Source organism: Cibotium barometz, chromosome 8 (assembly GCF_041138505.1).
Source record: "Cibotium barometz isolate CiBa-2024 chromosome 8, ASM4113850v1, whole genome shotgun sequence".
Lineage (NCBI taxonomy): Eukaryota > Viridiplantae > Streptophyta > Polypodiopsida > Cyatheales > Cibotiaceae > Cibotium > Cibotium barometz.
In genome coordinates, this window is record NC_141053.1 from 47,941,429 (window position 1) to 47,948,850 (window position 7,422).

The following is a 7,422-nucleotide window of genomic DNA, read 5'->3' on the forward strand; positions in this document are numbered from 1 at the left end:
TGGCCTTGTCCCCAGTGTGGTCGAATGAAAAATTGACACACTGATGGACACCACCACCTTTCCTGGCCATTCCTCCCCAAAATCCCTCAACAACCCTTCAGTTCCATTTCCATGCCCTACGCCTTAATCTCTTATATCACCATATATTTATAGATGAACCCCTCTCTCAAACCACCTTTTCATATATCCTAACCAAAATTCCACCCCATAGCATCTCCCTCCGAGCCACCCTCTTCTTTAAAGGACAACTCTCTTTCGCCCACCCCTCCATCTTTTTTGACCTCCCTATCCATCCTCTCCGAGCCAACCTTGTCAACTGGGCCCCTCTCCTTAAATACGGCTAGGAAATCAAGAACTATGAACCCATAGACCTCACAGTACTAGCACGGCTATGCCCTTACCCTTACTCCTCCCCAAAAACCGTAGATTCAAACTCAAATTTAGGAATTTTGGGAAATATGCACAATTTTGGGACAATTCTTTGTTAGATCCAATACAATGTTTACTATGCGATATGCAAGATTTATTATTGGATGTTCTCAACAAGCATTTGAATAATGCGATATGAGTTATGTACTATTGTACATTTGTAACAAGTATATATGAATGTTGGTGGGATGTAAATTTGCCTGCACACACACACACACATGCACACCAAGAATTAAGTTTGTTTATATCACATAGCCTCCAGTTGACCATCAAACACAGAAACTTTAACAAAGAAAGGATATTCAATGTAACTTTAAGTTGTAAGAAAGACTAGGTGATAGAATTAAAAAGATCACCATCTGTATTGAATCAAAATTCTTGAACAATGGGTGAACCATAAATTTAAAAGCTTAAGAAAGCCTTACAATCTGAATAATGATTGAACTATGAGTTTGGTAGCTTCATACAACATTGCTAAAAGATTACGAAGCTAGTTGCCCAGCAATCCTTATAAACCTCCACATCACTTGCATTCTTCTTCTTTGAAATTGGTGCCCAATATTGTATCTGAACTTTTAGGTAGTTTATCGAGTTGCTGTTTTGATCAACATCACTTGTTGTCACTCCCAACCATATTGGGTAATTTGCATCACAAGGTTGTACAAGCACAAAATCTCCTTTAGACACATCAAGAGTCGGCGGGTTGAACTCTTCAGCAGGTCTGTTGTGCATTGGACCACAATAATGGTCCTCATTTACATCAAACCTTTCATCTACATCATCCTCCACTTGAAGGTTAAGAGGCTTAGCTTTTTTGCATACACTCCTTGGCCAAAAGTCATGAAATCCAATGTCTTCCCTTGCACTAGGGGTCTGCATGTTTAGCATAAGATTCTCCCAATAGGCAAGGACCGGATTGATCCACTTAGCATATCACTTTGGTCTCCTTTCTCTTGCAAGTGCTCTTTCCACCAATTGACATGTTTGTTAAGCCCTCCACAACCTTCTCATTTTCCTTAACATACTTAAAGGGTGGCAAATACATAACGATTCTTATTTTGAGAACCACAATTGTCAAGTTGCAACAACAACGTCCTTGGCAATCTCTTGAAAAATGTCCTTGAATTTGATGGTATTAAACTTGAGGCATTGGCATTGCCCCTATCCTGCACATGTGTGTTAGTACGAAAGACTGACTGCATATGTGAAGAACAATTTCCCTCTGTATCCACATTTGTTTCTACATGTGTCTCTGCATCTGCATCCTTAATGCTCTGCTTGCTATATGCGTTTCTCTCCTTTAGCACTTCCATATGAAAGACTGACTGCATATGTGAAGAACAATTTCCCTCTGTATCCACATTTGTTTCTACATGTGTCTCTGCATCTGCATCCTTAATGCTCTGCTTGCAATATGCGTTTCTCTCCTTTAGCACTTCCATATGAAAGACTGACTGCATATGTGAAGAACAATTTCCCTCTGTATCCACATTTGTTTCTACATGTGTCTCTGCATCTGCATCCTCAATGCTCTGCTTGCAATATGCATTTCTCTCCTTTAGCACTTCCATATGAAAGACTGACTGCATATGTGAAGAACAATTTCCCTCTATATCCACATTTGTTTCTACATGTGTCTCTGCATGTGCATCCTCAATGCTCTGCTTACAATATGCATTTCTCTCCTTTAGCACTTCCATATGCTAATACAGGGCCATAGTAGACAAAACACAATACAAAAGATCTGTTCGTGGTTCTGCATCTGAGTTTTGTGAGCTCAAGTCACCATACATGTGTTGCTCTCCTCTTTCTAAGTTTCTTAAACATTTTGAGAGAGATGAAATCGTGAAGTTGGGATCACTTGGCCATAACCCCAAGGCAAAGTGACCATAAGCTGTTTGTCCATGTCCACCATGAGTGAGCATTCCTCTTAAGGATACTGGAAGCCTCTCAACCCCATTGAGAGATTTAGGAACTGGTTTAATTTGTGGTATGGCAGTCTTGCTCTGGTCCATCTTATCATAATACACAAATACCTATTTGGGTTCATTTCGGAAGAGCTCCTCCAAGCATAGTATAGATTTCTACAACTTATTTGCTGCAACATGTGTGCCCTTCTTTATGCCATGTATCTAGCATGCTCCTCTTGATTTTTTGTTGATGACCTTGATTGCCATACAAATGTCGCATTTTGAGAAGGTGCTAGTTTTTGATAAACTAACTGTCTTGAACTCTGTGTTCCACAATCTTGAGAGAATGATGGTTGTGACAGTGGCGGTATTCGAATGAGATAAGTGTGTCATTCACTTCACGCAATATGTCCACCTGTTTGTACATTGCTGGTAGAACACGTTGGGTCTCGCGGGCTCCATGCATAGTTGTCCTTGACCTATGTGGCATTTGATCGGCATTATTATCTATGAAGCCCTGTATGATTGATTTTGTCATCTCAACATGTGTCATACCCTTCCGTATTATCCCACTGTTGCCATGACTGACATTACATGCACCATTCAAGAACTTCTTTCTGAGCCTATAGAACATTGACTTACCAATGCCATGCATCACATACCATGCTTTACTACAAACCTTCTTCCCATCAAAGCACTCGTCATCTTGACCTTGTCTATAGGCCATGCCCATGCAATCTCGTACAAATGTGTATCGTGTACTATAGCTTTGGTCCCCAAAAGTGTACCCTAGCTTGCATGATTTTGGATCTATCTCCAAATTGACAACATCGCTTCTCGCAACAATCAATGGTTGCGACGTTGTGAATGTTTACAACATCACATTTTTTGCTAGCTCCATGGCTTTTATCGTAATTTTTCATTACCCTTACCCTATGGACATACCTCCTTTTCTTATTTGTCCCTTCAATGATATCATAGTCAGTGATCATGGCATCATGGTGTCTGTCTCATCAGAACTATCGCCATCATTGCTCTCTACATCATCATCCTCTTTTTCATCACTTGAATTGTTTAGGCTGTCAATATTTTTTTGCATGAAGTGATCTTGAATACCCTCATCAATAGAAGAAGATTCTGTGTCCTTCACTAATGGTTCACCATTCTTAAATGTGAGTTGCCTGATCGGCAAACTAACCAAATTCAGACCTGAAACACAAGTTGAACTGGGATGCAAAGATCCTTCTATAATGACACCCAAGCTACTCTCCCCTAGTTCTCTATAATTTATAGCCTCGTATGGGTGGACCAGCAATACCTACTCCATTGCCAAGTTTTGTAGATCTATTTTCATCCTAGAGGATGACAGTTTTCTCTTTTCAGCTCTCCCTATCTATAAAGTGATCTTCTTGATCAACAAGAAGTTCTGCAAAATTATCCTCTTTGGTATTAGTAATGTCTTTGTCCATAGCAAGGTTGACCAATGGCCATTTGATGATGCTTCCAACTGCTTGAGACATTGTTCTTGCATCCATTGTGGCAAATGGAATGAGAAATGTGTCATCAAAGCTTTGTTGAACATGTATTGCTGCACATGTCTCACCAATGAATTGAAAACCATAATGTCATGTTTGAGATGCATCAATGGAATGAATAACCCCGCGTGCCTTCCTTTGCAGAACCATCAATGAGAAACACTGAAGCACCTTGTTTTAGACCCTCCAATCTCTGAGAAAATCAAGATCTCAATAAGAAAGATTAAAGCGATGTTTTTACGATAGTACACAGAACTATAAATGTAATTCAATCTCAACATGAGTTTATGCTCTAACCAAAGTTTGAATCTCACCTCCAACAAAAGTTTGAGCCTCACCCGCGGATGCTAGTTCGCTTCTAGGAAGCTAAAAGTAAAATTGTAGGAAGCTAAAAGTATATTTGGGTGTATGGGGAAAGAGGGAAGAAAAGAAAAAAATTTCAAGCTCAAGCTCAAGGCTCAAACTTGAGTTTGAGCCTTGTCTATTACACAAGCAAGTAGGAATAGAGAGGGAAGCTAGAAAGTATATTTGGGTGTATAGGAAAAGAAGGAAGAAAAGAAGAAATCTCAAGCTCAAGCTCAAGGCTCAAACTTGAGTTTGAGCCTTGTCTATTACACAAGCAAGTAGGAATAGAGAGGGAAGCTAGAAAGTATATTTGGGTGTATGGGGAAAGAGGGAAGAGAAGAAGAAATCTCAAGCTCAAGCTCAAGGCTCAAACTTGAGTTTGAGCCTTGTCTATTACACAAGCAAGTAGGAATAGAAGGGAAGCTAGAATAATCCCAGAGAACAAGTGGGGTGTGGGTGAAGAAGGGTATATAGACAAAAGTGAAACTAACTATAATCAAAAGACCTGGGACCTGGGGCCTGGGCCTGGGCTTGGGCTTGGGCTTGGGCTTGGGCAATGAAATCGAAATCGAAATCGAAATCGAAATCGAAATCGAAATCGAAATCGAAATCGAAATCGAAATCGAAATCGAAATCGAAATTCCTTTCTGCATGACAAAGCCTGCGCTGTAAGATTCCTCCCCAGCCTTCGAGGCATACAGGAGTAAGAATCTCCCTTTTTGATCTTATAATTATTCCCTCTCTAAAATAAAAGAAAGATTCTGTTTAAAAAAAGGAAGACCCTTTTCCTAGAATACTTCTCAAGAGTCCCACCTGTTTTAAGATTCGGAACAATGAGTTCAGAAGTGAGAATCGATGTTTTGGATATCAAGGTTTTGGTCTTCATTCGAGTACGGCCCAAAAGAAGTTCTTTATCTCTTGGGAAGAAGTTATCTCCCAGATATTGTGGACCAAAGAAAGTAGGTGATTTAGCTTACGAACTTCTTTTATCTCCTCATCTCAAAGTTTGAATGCCTTCTATAGAAAAATGTGCCAAACCCAAATCATGGAAAGACGGTAAAACTTCAGTGGCAAGTTACCGTTGGCTTCTAAGTTACGCTAGCTCCTTCCCTTATATAAGTCGTAACTTTTACTTGTCGTTCACAGTAATCTTACTTCCATCGATCTCCTTTCTTTCTTAATCTCCTTCATGGCTTGGCAACAAGAATTAGTTTTATCCATGATGATTTCTCACCTTCAAGACGCAAGGGAGTCTGTGAAGAAAGATTTTATAGAGCAGTATGAGCGCTCACTTTTCCCTCACTTGGGAACTTCTGTAGCGCAGACAAAATGGCGGACCTATCAAGACATAACTAGGGTAACACCCTGGGGTCAGCAACACTTCCGTAACAATGTCCGCTTGGCCATGGTTATTGAAGCTTTGGGTTTGGGTCCCCGATACTACTGCGTCATGAGATCAAGGCATCCTGGGTTTTCTGAGCGGGTCTTCTTACTGGCGTGTTTTCTTCCTCATGAGAAGATATGCCTTTACCCCGTTTTTGGCTTGCCTCTCAGAGGTCCTTTTCTTAGAACACCTCATACCACTGAGATAGGCGCAGCAATAACCCACAGAATCATTCCCATAGATGAGTTACCTTATACTTGTGCAGCTTGTGAGGACTGCTTTTGTGACCATATGATGGACGGGCTTATGGAAGTGTAAAGAGTTCCTCTATCTTTACTGTATAAGTTCCGAGAATGAATAAAGTTTAAATCTTGTTCGTATTTTGAATCTTGCTCTCTTTAAGACTTATCTTGGTGGTTAATCTTGATTAAAATTTTTCTCTAAGTCTCATATTCGTGCATCTTGCGAAATTATCCCAGTTTGCGAGATGAGGACATCTCGCATTTTTTTAAGTGGGGTAGAATGTAAGATTCCTCCCCCACCCCCTTTTTGATGTCTAGTATTTTTCCCTGTAATCAATCCCTCTTCAGAAATATAAAGACCTTGTTTCTATCTGTTTTAGCCTAGAGAGAGAAAAATATTCTAGAGAGAGAATATTCAGATTTTGAATATTTTTGGATAGAAAAATATCTCTTCTAATTCAGATGAGTTCCCCTGAAACAGAAATTCAAAAAGAATTTTCCAATGTGCAATTGGAATTAATTGAAAATAGCTATAAAGAACCTTAGCCTAAGGGTCTAGATTTTCAGAAATCTTTAGACTATGGTCCAATTAAGGTTCCTATGGACCAATAGCATCAATCCATGTGTAGGGAGGAGATAAATCCAACTTGTAAAAAGAAAATACCCAAAAATGAGTAAATGCTCACATGAGGTGAAGAGTTGAAAATGTACAAGGTTTATTAGTAAAAAAACTATGAGCAATATTAAAAATATGACATATGTAAGGAAGGGGAATTCTTTAAAGGAGGTGCATATTTCACATAAGATGAAGAGTTGAAAATGTACAAGGATTATTAGTAAAAAACTATGAGCAATATTAAAAATATGACATATGTAAGGAAGGGGAATTCTTTAAAGGAGGTGCATATTTCACATAAGATGAAGAGTTGAAAATGTACAAGGATTATTAGTAAAAAACTATGAGCAATAATAAAAATATGACATATGTAAGGAAGGGGAATTCTTTAAAGGAGGTGCATATTTCACATAAGATGAAGAGTTGAAAATGTACAAGGTTTATTAGTAAAAAAACTATGAGCAATATTAAAAATATGACATATGTAAGGAAGGGGAGTTCTTTAAAGGAGGTGCATATTTCACATGCTTGAATGAGTTTTAAACTCATAAAAAATTGAGATATTTCATCTCTCCTCTCTCCTCATTCAAGTCTAGTTCCAAAAAGTTAGCTTAACTGATCTAAAAATGGTCAAATATTGACCAAACTGATTTAGAAAATTCTAGAATCAGTTTGTTTGGTTAGGAGCTCAATTTTTCCTATAAATAGAAGCCTCCCCCTTGTTGAAAAATATATAGTGTTTATGCATCGTTACTCTACTCCACCTAAGCCAGAAACTGTGAATTCATTTAATAATTCACTAGTTTTTGGAGCTTCCCTCTTTCTTCAATCCCCATTAGTGGCTCCATCAACATACTTAACCAATTGATTGGTTGGGGGCCTCTACCGTGAACAAAGAATCAAGCAAATTGTAAGGTAATTAGTGAATATTGATCTTTCTATAATTTCTCAATGTTTCTCT